The sequence below is a fragment of the Anser anser genome, assembly GCF_964211835.1.
Source record: "Anser anser genome assembly, chromosome: 8".
Lineage (NCBI taxonomy): Eukaryota > Metazoa > Chordata > Aves > Anseriformes > Anatidae > Anser > Anser anser.
The window spans coordinates 15,649,215-15,668,703 of record NC_139728.1 but is presented as its reverse complement, the minus strand read 5'-3'; the positions used below and the strand labels follow the sequence as shown (position 1 = coordinate 15,668,703).

General features: G+C 41.1%; 1 protein-coding gene across 2 annotated transcripts in view; it reads right to left on the bottom strand.

The window, feature by feature from the left end:
• Window positions 1-19,489, bottom strand: part of COLGALT2 (collagen beta(1-O)galactosyltransferase 2) — a 154,614-nt gene that overhangs the window by 130,632 nt on the left and 4,493 nt on the right. For both annotated transcript variants that reach the window (XM_083847106.1, XM_083847104.1), the window contains exon 3: window positions 8,116-8,249. The gene's annotated coding sequence lies outside the window, so the exon portion shown is untranslated. The remainder of the gene's footprint in view (window positions 1-8,115; window positions 8,250-19,489) is intronic.

Sequence of the window (19,489 nt, the reverse complement as noted above, 5' to 3'; positions counted from 1 at the left end):
CCAAAACCATACAGTTATACCTATCCAACAGATTTCAAGGGAAAAAAAAAGTCTTCCTAGTATAGTACATGCTTTGAGAAATTTTTTCTCAGGACAGGTGTGGAAGGACACAGCCTTGTAACAAACATTTCTGCACAGTGAGTACAGCTCCCCTATTCATTCAGAGGAGGTCTTGAAATCTTTGGATTATGATAGCAAATACAACTTTACCAAAGCTTTAGAGCCAGTACCGTTCTTCCCATACCTGTGTCACAACCTCAGCTACAACTGATTATCTAGGTGCATTGGCCTCAGTAATGATCCAGTACATCTATGGCATTGCCGTGACCACAGCATGAGGAAGGGCCATTTTCTGTCCCTGGCTCTCAGCGCTGGCAAGTGCGGATTCACTGCCGAAGGCTACCTTCTCAGTAAGCAGACGGGATTCACATGAAGTTATGGTTGTTGTCTGCCTGAAGAGAAGAGAGCAAAGACTTTCTCTGCTTTCTCTTGTTGTCCCAGCACATTTAGTACCAAGGGTTGGCAGCTAAGAGACATCAAACTGGATTTTCTCCTGCTCTGAACCTTCTCAATGGTACTGAAGCTAATGGGCTGGAGCAGGTAGAATTGATCTTGCAGATACAATCTTTGTAATGGAGAGGGTGACTGAGAAGCAGTAAGTTGACTTTTTAAGCTAGCGGCTAGAGAACAGCATCAAAGCTTTTTACTTTTAGCTGAGCATGTTTAGTACAGCATGGCAGACAGGCCAGGGAAGAGCCCGTGTTCATTAATCAGAGAAGGACAGCACTTAAATAATGGCCTCTCACACAGAAAAAAATAGTGTTTAACAGCTTCTGCAGTAATTTTTGTGCCACAGATTAGTGTTTTTGCAGAGAAAAGGGACAGAGAGCTGAGCAAGCTGTTCATTGGTCTTCCTGTTTCAGCATAAATATGTTCTCACATTCAGCTGCACTTGGCAAACCAAGTCGTATTTAGCCTGTAGCTAGAAATGTTTATAATTTGCTCCTGAAAACAGCCCTGAGCATGTCATTGCACAGGAAAGAGTTCAGCTGGTGCCAGCTGAAGTATGGGAAGTGTGCAATTCTCTTGTAAGGAGTTTGCAGATTCAGGTACATTTTGTATTAAAATACCCACCACTTGGTTCAGACTGGCCCATGTGACAGGCTGAGCTGCTTTGCAATTTATTTTTACATATGCTTGGGGTCAAATCATCTCTGTAAAGGAAGATTTAATGACAAGTACTGACAGAGACCTGTCTTGCTCCTCCAGCTATTTTACGATGAAATTTCAACCAGCATCTCCACGGCAGACAAACTCACTGGTCAGCCCAATTTAGTATAATCAATATTTCTATTAGGTTTACATTAAAACCACTTGGGATTTCAAAAGAACTGGAGGATTTGGACTGGCACTTGAATACCCTGGCTAGCAAGCATTGTCCCATAATGGCATCCCCTAAAGCCACTGGTGCAACCAAGTCAGCAGTTAAGAGTTCTTTGCTTCAGGAATTGTGCCAGGTGAGGAGTACAGAAATAGTTTTCTGAATAAAAGAGGTCAAGCCCAAGAAATTCATCAGAGAAACATTTACCTGTAGCTGGGCTTGCAGCAGAAACTAACCAGAAAACCTGCTTTGAAGACCTGACCATCTTAATGCCTGGGAGGAGGCAGGAGCATGCAGGCATAGTCATCTGTCTGCACTAAGCCATGGCCGTGGGCTCTTTAGCTCTAGTTACGGCCAATAATTTTGTAGGCATCACAGAAGAGGGATGGGGAGAAAAAAGTTGTAATTCCAGCAAACCTGTGAAATTCTCCAGCCAACTACATTTAGAAGCATCTTTAACTTAAATCTCTGAGCCTTTAAGGTGGTACCCCATCCCTCTTCTACCAGTAGATAGATAACATGTTCTTACTAAAAATGAGGGCTGGGATGGAAACTTCCAGCCTCTCAGGACACGTGCCATTGAAACTCAGATTTGAAGTTCAAACCCATCTTGAGTTAAAAGGATAATGACCAGCACATGCCTTAAAACAACTTGTCCTGGGCTCTATCTTTTGTCTCAAACAGTGAGCAGCATTTTTTGCAACTTTAACAGGTGTCATCAGATTATGATGGCAGCTTTCCATTTCAAATGGTTAATTTTAATTGAAGAGATCAATCTCTACAGAAATTTCTTCTTTCTAGGTGCTGCAGATAGTAATGATTAGAATTATTAAAATATTAGACTGCAGCTTTTCTGTAACAGCAAAATATATATATATATATATATACATATATATATATGGAGTATCAGAAGATAATGCCAAGGTGGCTGGGTGTTAGAGGCTTTTCCTGACATGCAGAATTCATATTCCTAGCCAGGTCTTCATTTATATTAGGTAGAGAAATTGAAATTCTATTTTATTTGAAGAAGAACTTGTAGGCCTGAAAGCATGAAAGCTTCTTCTCCCTCTACCTACCCTAATAAAGACATTGCTTCTACCCAGAGCCCTTGTCTTGCATTGTCTAGCCAAGTAGATAATTCTGGAAAGCCATCCAGACCATGACTGCTTTTACTGTTCATGACAGGAGTTTGTGGCCTGAAAGAAACACTCACCCAGGGTGATATACCTGAATGTTTCCATTTTCTTTGATACTATTCTTACCTCGTGAAATCATTTATTCTCACCTATTTTTCCATTTACAGCTTAATATGGCACAGGTTTACATTGTTTGAGTTATTATCAGTGTGCAGGATTTTCACTCTGTTCTGGGCAGACATTTTAATTTCTATCAGCTGTCATACCCTGGGAAAGATAATTAAGCACTTTTCATTTTCCATTTAAAATGGTACACAAAAGCTGGACATTAAAACCAGAGAGATTTCCAAATCAGAACATACGAGTAGCTTCAAACTTTCCTTTGGCAGAGAGCCAACAGCAAGGTTCAGCAGAAGTTCACCATTTCCCATTGTGTAAGGCTATTTGTTTAACATTTCTTTTGTCTGAAGTGGCCTTGTCAAATGAAATCTCCACATAATTTTCATTTGGCCCTTCACTCACATCTGAGCTGTCACTCCCACAGCAGCAGTTTGACTTTGGGCTTAACAAGAATGTAAGCATAAGTAGATACAGTTTTTAAAAATTTACATAACTTTTCAGCTAAATCGTAAAGTCAACTTTCAAAAACAAAGGACCAGGCAGCCTCAGAATCTTATGGCGTAAAAACCCAAAGACATTTCCAAGGACCAGGATTCAACAGCTTGGCTCACTTCACGTTTTTAGGCAGGCTAGCCCAAGTATCGCAGCCAAACTCAAATCTCTGTAATTATATTTTGACTAGATAAAAAAAAGAGCCTCACATTGTTTTGAGTGAGGAACATATCCTTCTTAACATCCTGTTCTGTGCTGTGTAGCAATGCAGCTTGTCACCTTCCCCTCCTTCAGCATGAAGCCATCCATGCGTTGTAGGAACACAACATCTGCAATGCCCTACAGGGTCCCTCTGACACGGTGCTTTCTCATGAACATAGTTCACGTTTGCTCTATGTACGTGATACAATGACATTCATTTAACAAATTAATGTCATCTCCTGGCAGGTGTATGTTTCAGAGTTTAACTTGGGGCTGAAATCTGAGCTGCTGTTACTGTTTCAGTGCTGTGCCATGGTTGTACACACAACTACCAAGATCAGGGTTTTCAGCTAGGGCATGTACCTGTCTGTGTAACCACTGACCTAGCTAACGTTGAACCAGTATAACAGTATTTTCTCTCTCTTTTTTTTTAAGACTATAATAAAAATAATATGGAAAGAGATCTTGCTGAAACCTTTTAAAGTGTTATCAGTGGATATGGAATGGGCTCGATGGCTGCACCCAGAGAGCGGTGGTCAGTGGTTCTATGTACAGGTGGAGGCCGGTGACGAGCGGTGTCCCTCAGGGGTCTGTCTTGGAACTGGTGCTTTTCAATGTCTTCATCAGTGACATAGACGATGGGATTGAGTGCACCCTCAGCAAGTTTGCAGATGACACCAAGCTGAGTGGTATGGTTGATACCAAAGAAAGAAGAGATGCCATTCAAAGGGATGTGGGCAGGCTGGAGAAGTGGGCCCATGTGAACCTAATGAGGTTCAACAAGTCCAAGTGCAAGGTGCTGCACCTGGGTCAGGGCAATCCCAGACAGGAACACAGGCTGTGGGGAGAACTCACTGACAGCAGCCCTGAAGGGAAGGACTTGGGGGTTCTGGTGGATGAAAAGCTCAACATGAGCCTGCAAGGGCAACTGCATCCTGGGCTGCACCAACAGAGGTGTGACCAGCAGGTCGAGGGAGGTGACTGTCCCCCTCTGCTCTGCCCTTGTGAGGCCCCACCTGGAGTCCTGCATCCAGGTCTGGGGCCCCCAGCACAAGAAGGATGTGGGGCTGTTAGAGTGGGTCCAGAGGAGGGCCACAAAGATGATCAGAGGCTGGAGCACCTCTCCTATGAAGAAACGCTAAGAGAGCTGGGGACGTTCAGCCTGGAGAAGAGAAGGCTCTGGGGTGACTTCATTGAGGCCTTTCAGTTCTTACAGGAGTCTTACAAAAAAGATGGAGAAGGACTCCTTGCTTAGGTAGATAATGATAGAACAAGGGGGAATGGTCTTAAACTAAAAGAGGATAGATTTAGACTAGACATTAGGAGGAAATTCTTCACTGTAAGGGTAGTGAAGCACTCGAACAGGTTGCCAAGAAAAGTTGTGGATGCCCCATCCCTGGAGGTGTTCAAGGCCAGGCTGGATGGGGCCTTGGCCAAACTGATCTGGTGGGTGGGATCTATAGTAGGGGGGTTGCAGTTGGACGATCTTTAAGGTCCTTTCCAACCTGATCCATTCTATGATTCTGTGATTATATTAATAGGTAACATCAATAAACATTGTACAGAACAATCTCTACTAGTATTTGATATAGAAATGAAAAAAACAAATCCAAAACATGATTGCTGGTACAGAATCACGCAGGTTGGAAGGGAACTCCAGAGGTCTCCAACCTCCTGCTCAAGGCTGGTCCATCTCTTTGGGCAATCTATGACAGTATTTCTCCATCATCATGGCAGAAAATTCTTTTCTTCTATTGAATTGCAGTTATCGGAAAGTCTTATACAATCAAAAGGAAAAAAAGTTCAGTCCCAGCTAGTTCAAGAAGGCACACACATTTCTGGCATGGTTTTTTCAGCTCTCAAAATTTCTCCTTCCTCCTTAGCATTTTTGAGCTGCAAATAAAATTACATTTCTCACCAATCTACTCAATTGTCTATATACTGCATTTGTGTTCTAGAAGCTGCCAAGGCCACATCACATTTTAATTCCCTGATGGCCTTGCTCAAAGGCCTGCTGTCACTGTATGGAAGTCCAGTATACTTAAAAAATTAATTACAGAAAATTACACAGTTACTGAAGACTTCCAGACAGCTTCTTTGGATTCATTACTAAAGAGTTAAATGGCTGCAGCAATAGCAGCTGCAATCAGCAGAGTTGTCTTTTTAAGGGTCTGCAACACAGCACACTGCAAAGATCACTGCCCTCCTAGGGATGCATTGCCCCCTGGCCCCAAGAAGTCACTGCTACTTCCCTTTTGCTGATCTCCTGTGGAAGCAGGGAGGAAATGAGTTCAGCTAATGCCCTTGCTAACCAGGAACAACAGAGCATACTCCTTATGTGATGGCGTATTTCATAATTTGCATATCTTTAATTCGGAGATGCATGTCTCATTATTAATAGGACTGGGACTCTGGCTGGTGCAACATGCCAACAGCTAGCACTGTACTGCAAAACCGCATGCGAAAGGGAGCCTCAGCTCAGCCTGATACTCCTGGCAAAAATCTCTTTGATTTTTTCGGTTGCATTCACCAGACTAGCCCTCACTGCTGACACGCAGCACTGCAGCAACATCTTCCTGATGCTTCATCTAATCTACTGCACTTTTCCTTTGCTGTCTGAGATACAACAATACTAATACATTACACATGAAATGTCAGCTGAGAGATGGGCTGTCCCCGGAAGGAGAGCCATTTGAACTGATAAAAGATGAATGACTTGATGTGATCAGAAGAATTAACAATACTAAATATGTCTCTGTGAGGCTTTTGACAAGCTCCTGACTGTCACATATGTTTGACTAGCTGCTCTTTGCCACAATATTGTGTTTTTTGATATCCTTGGATGATACAATACAATGCAAGGTACTTGTATGTTTGCCTTACATTGGGGATGCTTCAGCTTTTCCCTCTCTTCATCATTGACTGATACATACCTAACCACAGAGTATTAATCAGAAAATTTATATCCACAATTAGAAAGATTTCTCCACTAACAAAATCAAATGCTCCTGAAAAGTTGCTCTATGATGTCAAAGAGTTGCTGCTTACCATCTCATGAGAACCTGTAGCTCTGCAGCAGGAGACATCTAGAAGTTTGTAAATTAATAGGTATTAACAATTTTAGAATTAATTCAGAAAAAAACTATTATGAGATTAAAAAATATTTTTTTTCAATTACTCAAGACATTGTAAGAGAGTTTTGCCTAATCCCTTCCTCACACCAAACCTCAGCAGCCACGTTCCAAAAAGCTGTGGTGGCATGGCAATAAGGAGGATTCAGATTTCAGAAAGAATGTGGAAATGTTATTGAAAATGGTGGAGTTTAGTCTTCAGTTTTCCAATCAGGAAAACAAAAATTAGGAAAAATGCAAAGACCTATCTTTGACATAGCACATTTTTAATTTAACAGTGAAAATAATGAAATCATTTTCAGCCCAATGGAAGGAAATGCAGCTATTTGCACGGTATACTCATTTAGGCTCCCTCTGTGTTAACATGCACCACAAGCTGCAACTATTTTAATGGTTTTTAGCTACTGCATTCTTACATGTCATTGAAAACATCTGGCTTTCTATGAAACAAATTTGTGTTCTAATGAGGTATTTGTCTGGAGTATCTGTTCCTTTACACATTATCAGATAGGAAGTTTGAAAATGAAACAATGGAATACACACAAGCCAGAATTCTTTTCTGGGTATCAAGATTTATAAATGTCACCTCATTTGCCCCAAAGCAGTTTACTCTTTTACAGCTTTAGAACTGGAAGAACTGAAAATGTGCATTATGAATTTATTTAACGTCCTTCTGCTTTGACCTTCACCACACTTTCTTCCCAGAACTGATTTTCTTGTTTATGGCTGGTTCTATTTTCACTTGACTTCCTACTAGGTCATAACTTTATGTGTATTTTTGCTCTCAGAAAGCAAAAAATCCCACCTGTGGTTACCAGGAGGTGCGGGCACCCCTGCACACTTCTCAGCCAGCCAGCCAGCCAGCCTTACCTCCCCTGGGCACAGAGAGAGCTCAAAGCACAGTCGCTTCTCAGATCGCCCACAAAATGGTGGGAAATTTAGTCATTGTACTGCTCTCTCCATGATCAGAGTTTTCAGTTATCTATGAAACCTCACACAAACTGTCCCTGTTATGTATTTGCTGCATGTCGCCAGAGCAGTCTGCAACCCCTTCTTCCTTATTTGTACACTACCTGAACTCACCCTCTCAGCTGCATTAGATGCACTTTCAGTGCTATCTCCTTTGATGTCTAGTGTGTTGTTTTGCTCTTCTAAAATATCACTTCCCATATCACCTCTCCATTATACCCAATAAAAGGTCAAGCTACTAGTTGCATTTTCTCTTCTAGCCCCAGATGATTCTTCTATTCGTAACATGCTTCAGAAAGTAAAATTACAGAAAAAGGGCATTTTTACTCACCTACTTACTCCTGCAAATTGCCACAGCATTTGGTTAAAAAGCTATAGCTGACAGGTATGTTTGCAACCCGCCTCACCACATTTGCAAGGACTACTCCAGGCTGTTGTGAGAGAAACTCTTGGTCTCACGTAGAAGCACAGTGTACCAATAGTAAGGGCTGAGTATAGAATCCACAGGACTTTTTATTTTAAAACCTAGTTAATTCCCAGTTAGCAAGCTGCTTTTCAGCTGCCTTCAGCCCTTACCCCATTCCTGGATATATGCTTTCTTCTAAAACCTCCTCCTCCTCTGTGCTCACTGACTTCTCCATTCTCATGTCTCACTCCTGTGGGACTGTCCCAAGTCTGTACTCACCTGAAGAGCATAACTCCAGTCCCATGTCCCTTTCAGGAGAGCCTGGTGTCATAGCGTTGTTCTTGATGCAAAGCACCTGTCTTCCTTGGGGATGTTTGTCATGCTGCCTGGTTTCATGCATCCAACTTTGGTGCCTAAGGAGACATTAAAAAAGGAGAGGGAGAAGTCTTCACCAGAGAGCACAACTCAGATGGACTGAACCAGGCTTGAACGAGTCTCCAGTGACTCTAAGTAGAGCCAAGGTGAGTCAGCTTTCTAATGTGCACATTTAAATTGGGCAGTAACTGCCTGCACTGTCACTCTAATGAATTTCCATCACCTGTCCAGCACTCATTCCAAGTTTGCCATTTGGCTTTGATACAAACCTCAGTGTGATGATGTGGGAATTACAGCTCATCTCCACGTAGGGAAGTACAGAACTTCATCATGCTCGAGATGAATGCAACTGCTTGGTTGTTGTAAACCAACATCATGGTACTGCTAACAACTTCTTAGGACAAAAATGACATTATGGACTTTTACTTTGTGTTGTCTGAGGAACTAAAGGAACTAAACTGTATTAAAACATTTAGTTTTGGTGACAGCCTTGTAATTAACCCAAAATGTAGTTTAGCGAGGAACTGCAACAAATACACACTGACATTTACAATATCATTCAAGACCTTTTTGCATGCTGAAGCAATAAAGCTAATTCAACGTGCATTTATTTTTCTGAAGCGATTCTTTCTTTAGCTCTCAAAATATTTATGACTGCCAGTCCTTCTTTCCTTTTTTTTTTTTTTTTATATCTATGCAGATCATCAGTTTCTCCCTGAAACTAGCTGAAGCTAGCTTGGGTATTTGCCAGCTTCAAAGCATCAAGTTCGCTATATATCAGACTGCTTTGAAGGATGCCTTTCATTTAAAATATTCTGTCCTTTAACACTACATTTAACCTACATTTTATTGGACTAGCTACATGAAGGGTCTTTATTTCTAAAAGTTTATTTCACCTCCCATTGGCATCAAGAGGAAATTTTATGGCAGGGCTGAGGTAAATTAACTGACTCTTAAAGGGGAGGGTTATTTTTGTTAATAAAATCAGTAAATGTCTCTGTCAGAAAGTTATGAATACCAGAAAGGACAGTTGTTTCATGTCAAGTAGAAATAGTGTGTTACACGTATTTATTTAGATAGCACATTTCAATCCACATTCTGGGCAGTGGTCATCAGAGATGTCAGGGCACAAACAAGGCACTGAGAGTGCTCAGGAAATGGTCTGGCTTGCACAGAAAAGGTACAGCTTCATGAAGATGAGGGAAGCAAGCAATTCTCCTCTACACTTTTAGCAGAAGATAAAGAACAGCAGCAAACTGCTGCACCAAGACCTGCACTCTGGACTAAAACACATAGAAATACAAGTTCCAAAACCACAAGTGGCTACCTTATGCACAAAAATAACCTAGCTTAGATCTAATGCAAGGTTGACAAGGAAGTTCTTTAAGTCAAGCAACCTTCCCTGCACGACATGACCTGAAAATGAGTAAGAAATACTTTCCAAACACAGAATCGCTGAGTTCCCTTTTCCATATGACTATTATACTTCCCTTCTTCTTTGCTCTGGGATTCAGGCAAAGAGCAGAAAAGATGCTGTGTAACTACATCTCTTCTCACAATCTGTAGCCCACATAGAAATAGGAGCTATCCGAAACATCCCAAGGAAAAACATACTGGTTCAAATTTCACTTGGCTTTACTCATTCCTATTGAGCCATTGTACTTTTGGGTACTTATCTGCACCAATGTACTGTAGCTCAACCAGTGGCAGAAAAGGAAGACACGGGTAACTTCCTTGGATACTGGAAGATAAATGCTTGGAGATTTACTCATACAGTGCAATATTTCTTTACCAAGTGTACCATGAAACCCCAGTCCCAGTGAGATAACAGTTGCTCAGTTAAGTTGCTGCTAACAGGGAATTTTCTTCCTTTCACTAAGACACACTTTGTTCTTGGTTTTACACATAGTTTTCCCACTAGCAGCACCAACACGTGTATCCTCTGAAAAACTGAGAGTAAGCATCAAGTGATGCAGAGGTACACGTGTGTTTTGGTGGCTGAATACAAGGTTTGGAGCTAAGAAGTTAAATCATCATCTTGGGACTTATTTGCTACTCTCAACACGTGAAAAACTATCTTAGATGAATTACAGACTTGACCCAGTATAGATTAACTTTACTAAATTCATAGGAATAGTCTAATTCCTTTTGCAGCTCTGACCACCTAAACCTCTGCTATAACATCACTATGCAAAACACTGAATAATAAGAAGTCTTAGGAGCATGCTGGGAGGACTATTTAGCCATCACTTTTAGAGATAAAAAATATTAAATCATGCACGGTATTACAAGAAATAGCAATAGTTTAAGCAGAGTAGTAACTTCGAGTACAGCAATGATGGAAAACAGCAATGGTTACTAGCTAGAAATTGAGATTTTTCAGTAGCAAAGCAACTACTACTTTCCAGTGACCCTGTCTTGCAACCTCTGCTGTGAACAGAACTATTGATCCAAGAGAGGTTGTTTTGCTCTGAGGTTTGAATTCAGATTCCCTGTAAGCAGGCAGCTCTCCTCCAAGTGTGCTGCCCAGCAGTGCACTCAAGCCAAGCAGAGATGACCTTGTAACACACAGTCTATTTTCTCACAGATATGTCCCAGCCCAGCCCAGGTACTGGTTACCCTCTTGGCCGCATATGGGCTGATAACTTCCTGTGAGTCATTTCAGCAAATACAGTTCCTCTCTCTCTTGCACTCATCCAGAGTTCTGGGAAGCTTTCACTTGCCTTCTGATTTTTTTTTATCATCTGCAACTGAGTCATCCTCCATGTTTTCTGCAGTCTGGATTAATTCCTTCTTTGGCATATGGGATTTCCCCTCCCATTCTTCTTCCACAAACTCTTTGAGCAAGTCATCTTGCTTCCCTGCCTTAGATTTTCCACCTCTAACACAGGAATCAGTACACCTCCCTTCCTCAAAGCTCTTTTAAGAAAAAATCCACTTCTATCGGCAAGATACTGTGATGACTACCGCAGAAACTATGTAAGCAGTATGACCCGTAGTGTGCTTTCACAGGAGTGTCAATGAATGAATAAATGTGCTTCTCTTTTCAGCTAACCACATCTTTGGAACAGAAAATTGTAGTCACAGCAAGCAGATGCTGTCAAACAAATAGGAGCTGTTCTACAGACAGGGCTGGTCTGGAAGGTAAGGGGCAAAAACTGGGGTTTCCCACATGGAGTTGAGGATTTAAAGGTGGAGCAGAAGGAGGAAGAGAAGATGCTTAATGGACAGGCAAGCTGGTTTCTGGAACAGAGACAACCATGATGAAGAGTAAAGCCTGGAGGCACTTCCAGCACCTAATTCAGGAATCAACCTGAGGTTTTAGCAGGCAGCCCTACTGACTGCTCTTCCTCTGCAGCCCTGGTCTCGCTACAGTGACAGAAAACACAGTCTCCGAAGAAAAACTGCAGCAGTATATACAGTGCTGAGGTTAATGAAAACATCATCCAACTTTCCACTCGGCGCTGGAACTGTGCCAACACTGACCAAATCGCTGATGTTGTTAAATAGACTCCCTTTCATTTGAAATGCCAACAAGTAAATACTAGTGCTACCTCTAATGAGACTTTGAGAATGCACATACCAAAATAAAAATGTTCATTACCCCTACATACTGCTTAGATTGTACAAAGCGTTTGGGGATGATGTACTACTACAGCTCAGACAGACTAGACTCAATGATATGAAAGCTAAAAGCAGAAACAGCTTGCAGTCTATGCTGGACACTGGTGTGTGAGTTGAAAATGATACCTAAATATTCTGTATTCAGGCTTCTTCTGTATTTTTTTCAGCTCAGAGTTAAGGTCTAACAAGCTCCCCACACATCACAAGCGTGCGAGCATACTGCAGAGCTCTCAGGACAGCCTTTTCTGAGAAACCTCACAGGACCAAAAGACACCTGAACGCTCAGCTTCCAGGGATGCTTTATTTTCACAGTCACACAAAACCAAGGAGGATCCAACCCTGCCCACTTTATGCTCATTCTTTGCAACAAGTGTGGACTCCTTCCTTGGATAGTAAATAAAATACTCGTAGTCTATAAATCTTGGGAAATAGCTGTCTCTTTCAGCATCAGATCTACTTTCCTGGCTTGCTCCAGGGCAGATTGGGTAACAGTCTCCGACTCATCTCTTAGCCCAGAAGGTTTATGCATTTATAGAGCATCCTGGAAAAAGATTTTGTAATTTATCTGCTGCCGGAGAGGATATAGAGCGCTTCTCCTACAACAGAAATAATATTCTGCATATATTGTTAAGAGAGTCCTTTGTAATACTGCTTTGTAGTACACAGTGGGGTTTTTTTGTTTGTTGGTTTGGTTTGCTTTGCTTTGCTTTGCTTCGCTTACATCTGGTATGTTTTATGGGCTTTGGACCACTCACATTTCTGAATCATTTGCATTATTCTTAATACCATCGTGACTGAGATGAGAGTTTGGCTTTTATACTGCAGTTTACTAGCAGGACATGCATGTTGAAACAACTCATAATGCTAGGGATTTGTATCTTCAAGTGCTGTTCAAATACAGCATAATAAAACTTTGCACTGCTCAGATGCGGAACCAAGAAGTATTCTTTCTCTTTCAATCAGGACTGAGAAACTGAGGCACTAAAGTTGATGCCGTGCACAACCAAGGCCAGCGCAGAGCTCAGGCTGGGTTCCCAGCTCTCCACCCAAAGCTGATTCTCATCTAACTGTCCTGATCATGCCAAGCGAAGAGAAGGCTCCTTGTTCTTCGCAAACAGTCACAATCAAAGAAGCCCTAATCCTCTTTTGACCCTTAGGACCTTGGTGCATGGCAGGGGAGGGGGTATTCCCACTCTGTATCGAAGTTACCAGGCTAGATTGCTCTTCATCCAACACCGTGGAGTTTGGCCGAGAGGGAACCTCCTCCAGCACTTCTTCAATTGTACAGGTAAACATCTAACAGGCTCATGTATGCCATTCAGGCTCCCTTCTGGTCACAAGATAACAAGAATAGATAACACTTAATATAGTAAAATGGGTAAGATTAATGGAGGTAGCTGTTTTCTGGAAGGAACACAGATGGTGGCTATGAAACTAAAATGAATATTCCTGTTCCCCAATTACCGTGATGTACATCGAGACATTTAGGAGCCTGATTCGGTCCTCACTGAAACAGAAAAAAGAAAAACACTCATTTTATATTATGATCCTCTCCTTGATAACTAGGATTTGCTCAGTTTCTTGTTTACTGTTTTTTTGTTCACTTAATTGTTCCACCTCCAGATAGAGGTGTCCGCTGAAGAGAGTACAAATTGGTCAGTCTTTTCCCTCCACCTTCATCACATTAAATGAGCTAATAAAATATCTAGTCCTGCTCATCCAGATACCTCAAAGCCTGCTGTGGAGCAGGTCAACATAATTATGTATATTTGAAGACAGAGCAACAAGAAGAAGGAACTGAGATGACATCCGTACAGATCACACAGCAACACAAACAAGAGGTGAACAAGGCCTGCTACTGAAGTATGCCTTCAGACACACTGCTTTCAGTCAATGATCAAGCTTCAGATTTAATCAGATTTTTCAGACCTTTCAAAGATTATCTAGGGAAAAGAGTTACGGAGATGTACAGGGACAAGATGAAAAGTACTGAACAAAACTGATGCCGCAATTTTTGTTAATTTTTGAAATGTTTTTCTAGGCTGACAAAGAGTCTCTTCTCTTCAAGACACAAATTCCTTTAAAACATCAGACCACTCACTTTCAAGTTTCAAGCAGTAGACAATTAGGAGGAAACCACATCTACAGCTAATCCACTTGAGTTCAGCGGGGTAAAACTTCCTGGCTGATCTGATAATGAAAAGTACAGCCCCCTTTTTGGTCAATGGTAGAAGTCACGGGTAACACAGAGGTTTGGGTTTGCTCCATACCTTTTAGCTACCAATAGCAGCTCATGGGAGGGAGAACACAGTCCCCCTGTAACTGAGGGAGGAAATAACATTTTCTATTTCTTTATCGTTGCAGTGCAAAGTGAGGAAATTGCACATGACCATTGCAAAGACAATGAAAAGCGAGGTTTTAAAACTGGATGGAGAGCTCTACTTCTGAATACTAACAGACACTTGTTTAAGTATCTTTAAAGAGCTATCTATCTTTAAAACTGTCGAAATTAAACTTTCCTTTAGCTTTGCACCTGGAACTCTGAGTCACATTGAACTTCAGAGACTGGCAGGTATTCCCTTCTGCCCCTCCTCACCCTTCTCAGAAGAGCACATACACACACACAGACACGTACACAAAACAAAAAGCAAACCAAGTAACAGATGTTTGCAACATGTCAGGCACAGTATGTCATAAAAAAAATTACACTGCTATGATGCTTGGAGGTAAGTTAATATTTAGTTTGGCTTATAGTTTCTTCAGGGAGCCGAACCCACCTTAGGGGAGATTGCTACTTCTTTTTGGAAGCCTGGATCACCCCATCCTACAAACAGCAGGCTGCAGATCTTGGAGCTGATGTAGAAAGGCTGCAGCTTTCCCTTCCTTTCCTGTATCATGGGGGGTAAGACCTTCATCTCTTGCCTCCTGCTCAGAAAAGGATGCATTATCTCTATATTTAGCTCGATCAACTGGGTGGGTATTAATACCACATACTTCACACAGTAATGTGCCTGACTTCTGCCTCTGCTGTGGCTTCACAAACTATAGAAGCTGCTAGTGAACCTCAGCTAGTTTTGCAAAACTGTAACAACGTCCAACAACATCCATTTGTAGAAGAAATGTCTCTCTTTTTTTTCCCCTCAGGTCAGATTGCCTTCCAGCCCCAAGGCCAACAGTGACAGACTTTCTTGTGGCCTCACATTGGGATGTGTAAAATTTTTTAGCTGAACATTGAATCAGAATTTCTATATCCAATCCAGTCCCCATTGTTTGGACATTAGCTCAAAATGATGGAGAGACCAGTTTTTCGTTCTGGTTAAACATGAGTAAATAACAGCCAAACTGTGTCACATCTTAACACAGTTCAATGGAAATACTAATTCTGATTTGGCCTCAAACCAAACTCAACTTATCTAGAGTGAACTCTGTAGCAATTTTCTATTTTTAATCACCACAATTTTCTATTTTGACTTTGTTGCAGATTTTTTTGAAGTGTAGTCTCAGATACCTGCCTTTTAATTCCCCCTTTTCCTACTGTCCTGGTTCCAGTTAGGACAGAGTTAAGTAGCTCATAGTAGCTGGTAGGGTGCTATGTTTTGGATTAGGATGAGAAGAGCGCTGATAACATGCTGATGTTTTAATTGTTGCAGAGCAGTGTTTACACCAGGCCAAGGACTTTTCGGCTTCTTGCTCTGTCCTGCCAGCGAGCAGGCTGGGGGTGCAGCAGGAGCTGGGAGGGGACAGACCCAGGACAGCTGACCCCAACTGGCCAAAGGGGTATTCCATACCATCTGACGTCATGCTAAACAATATATAGGGGTGGCTGGCCGGGGTGGGGGGGCCGGCTGCTCAGGAATAGGCTGGGCATCGGTCAGCGGGTGGTGAGCAATTGCATTGTGCATCACTTGTTTCATACACATTATTATTGTTAATACTATTATCATTATCACTATTATTATTATTATTGTTATTATTATATTCCTTATATTCCTGTCTTAATAAACTGTCTTTATCTCAACTCACCGGCTTCACTTTCCCGTTTCTCTCCCCCATCCCAGAGAGGGAGGGGGGAGGGTGAGCGAACGGCTGTGTGGTGTTTAGCTGCCAGCCGGGTTAAACCACAACACCTACCATAATCAATTAAAGCAGAACTAGGTACAGAACGTGCTGATTAATGGGACTCCAAGAATAAATCAAGTCCTTTATGTCACTTCTTACAACCCTGCAAACATGACATATACAAAGCATTATTTCTACTAAGCTGTATGATTAATTGGTTCTGTTAGGAAGTACGCTAATACCTCTCTGTTCCACAACAGATACCGTGTAAAGTCGGCAATAACCCACTGCTCCAATTCCTCTCCCTGCCTCGAAGCTACAAAGAAAAGACTGCTGGCAACACTCTCCCTGTCTTTTTTTGGAAAGAACATCCTTCTTTCTACCGACTGTTTTTCTTCTTTCTCCAAGAGAGAAACTTTTGGGCAGCCTAGGGAGCAAACAAGTGTGTTTTGATAAAGAACTGAAAGCACTTCTTCTTCGAGTAATTACTGCTGAAGGGGTAGCATTTCCACGTATCTCTGTGTTGAACATATTCCTCCTCTGGAGCAGGAAAAACAAACAAACTCTAACAAAGCAGGCAAGCAAAAATGGCAAAACAGTTTACTTGTCTATTTAGAGAAAGCTGCCTAAAATTACAATGGAATGATTGCCTTAATAAAAATTATAGAATTGATCCCTGAGGATGGGATTCACCTCATTCAGGTGAGACATCACAAGTTAGATGCCCGTGTTCAAGCTAGCTACCTGAACACAATGCAAGCCTCCATGAGGTCATTCACTTCATCTCAAGATACTCACCCAAGAAAGTCAGACAAATCAGCCTTTGGAGGTCTTTATTTCTGTCCCTTACTATTTCTCTCCATTGGCTACAAAAGGAGCCATGGATGACTAGCTGTAACATGGACATCTAACTTTGAGATGCCTAAGATGAGGGAGACAAATACTACACTATAGTTCCGTATCGTAACTTATATGTAAAAACTATAATCAAAACACAATTGTGATTAATCATATATCCTTATAAGTTGTGAAATTCAAAGTAATAGTTCCCTTATTGATTATAATACATACATTCCATCAGTTTAATATTTTCTGTAAAGGTGCATAGTAACAATCATTCCAAAATAGCTCAGTGTTTTGGACCAAGTTACAATTTCTAAGGGAATCATAACTTTGCCTTGATTTGAATTCAATTAAATTCTCTGCCATAATAGCAGCATAATGGCATAGAATATTTTTTCTTTATTTCCTCGGCTTGGAAATTAAAAAAGAATAACATGCAATGTTGCACAATGAAATAGACCTCCTCTCCCATATGGACAGCACTATTCTAAAGTCAGTATAGTTTCCTTTTGGTACAAAAATTAAACAGACAAATCCATTTATATATTTCCTTATAATATCCATTTATATATTTCTTTACAACACCCACTTTCAGTGCATAAAAAGGAGGAACTCATGCTAGCTCTTAAAACATGTCCTATCAGCCACAGCTGGTAGCTTTTCTTCCCCAAGTCTGTGTTCTGTAGGCTACTCACTGACTCATTGTTTGTCCCTGCTTTTCCATCTGTGTAAGAGATGTCGGAACCTGAGACTCTGATCTAATAAAAGTTGTGTACATGTTTAACTTTGCACATGGTGCACAGTTCCTTACTGAAATGCTAATAAATGTCTGGGGTAATACACAAATGATAACTTCACCCATCTTGGCTTTTACTGTATGAAGCAATTTTTCATCTGGTTAAAAACATGGAATTTTATTTTATTTTTTGTCTAGCACATTAAAATACATGAAAAATCCTCTAATTCTACACTATTATTATAACCACTAGTTTTTGCTTTATGTTCTTGCTAAGATTATCTTTATGGGCCCTGAAAGATTGATTTGCGTAAAACTTAACAATGCGTATCTCCTAAAATAGCGGTCTCAATATTCAACATCAACAGTTAAAAGATCTTATCATAACAAGTAAACTGCTACTGTTGTATTACAGTTGTCCCACCAAGGAATCATTACATAGCAACTCTTATCTCCCATCATACCAACCCAACTATTTTCCAAATACTCAGACAGGAAACTCAAAATAAAGTACCCTGTATGAAGGATGGCTTCCAAATAACCCTTCTCATTTAAGCCACAGTCTTGGGAGCCTCCTCCATGACATTTGCCACAATAGCACGTCTGAATGCGACCTACAGTCTGTATGAGCAGGCAGTGCAGATCCCAAAGTACTTCTGGACGGGGTCTCCTTGTGGGACAATCTCTCTTTTTCTAACTAATGGGGTCTGATTTCTAATGCAGACAAAACTGTGTACATTCCTGATGGAGAGGGGAGGAGTGGGAGTGGATGTGTGCCTTGCAAAAACCTGTGCCAGAAGGAGAACTCACTGGTGAGCAGAGTGTCCCTCAGTGCTCCCAACAGGAGAGTGCCACCTTTCCAGATCGGGAGATGGAGCTGCTCACCTAAGTGCTATTTAAGAATTTAGTGACAAAATGAGCTATGTTAGCTTAGGAGGAATAAACAGAAGACATGCTAGCCTGTCAAAGCAGAAGTGAGAAGCAAGTGTAGACTAGAAGAAAATGTTCTCCACTTTTGGTGCTAACTCAGGAACTAGCATTACTCAGCATGAGCTTTGGATCCAGTTCTGCACAATAAAATCAAATGGCTTTTCTGTTGGTGTCTTAAGCAGGAGCACAGTATCCAGTCCTCGGTTGTCACTAAATTCCTGTATCTTCAGATCATGTACTACCTTGTTAAAGGATTATCTTATTGCAGTATAAGCACACAGCCTATAACTCCCATCCCAGGGTGAAACACATTTTAGGCTAACAATCTCAATGTATTAACTTCAGCTGTATCCGTGCTGTGCCAACAAAGTTGAACAACTGAACACTACAGTTCTTGCTTGCTTTTTCCTCTCTGCCTTCACCTGCAACTAACAAACAGCTTTCCTAATTCATTAATCTGGAATCAGGACCTCAGAATTGGATGCTCTGACACTGACCTTTATTTTCATTTATACAGCATCCAAAATGTTCATGGCTTATCTGAGGACTTATCTACCTATTTTGTCTTGTCTTATCTTGCCTAATTGCAAGGCCAGGTATAAACAGAATAATTTAATCTGAAGAGTAAAGAAACAAACATTGCACATAAAACTGTGATCAGTAAAGCTTTTCTGAAAATTCCCAGGAGTACCTATAGGTACCTCCTACAGCTGGGCTTGCTTTCGGTCCCAAGTTTTTAATGCAGGCCCTATTCTGTGATGACAAAAACGTAGACAAGAAACTTCAGGAGTATTACTCAGCTTTAAGTAATGCAGATTAATCTTTGACTCTTTTTAAATATTTCCGTCGCCATCCTGCCCTCCGAACAGGTGTACTACCCAGTGAGGTGAATAAGAGCAATCCACATTTCCAAGGGCATTATTTACTCTAAAATAATTATTTATTTGTTAAAATGCATTCTCTAATACGCTGAGAATTTGCAATCCATTTTTTTCTTTATTGCAGATTAACACTATTTCCATTTTAATGACAGTGAATGCAATGAGCAGGGCCAGATTGTGCAAAACAAACATGCACTAATTTGTA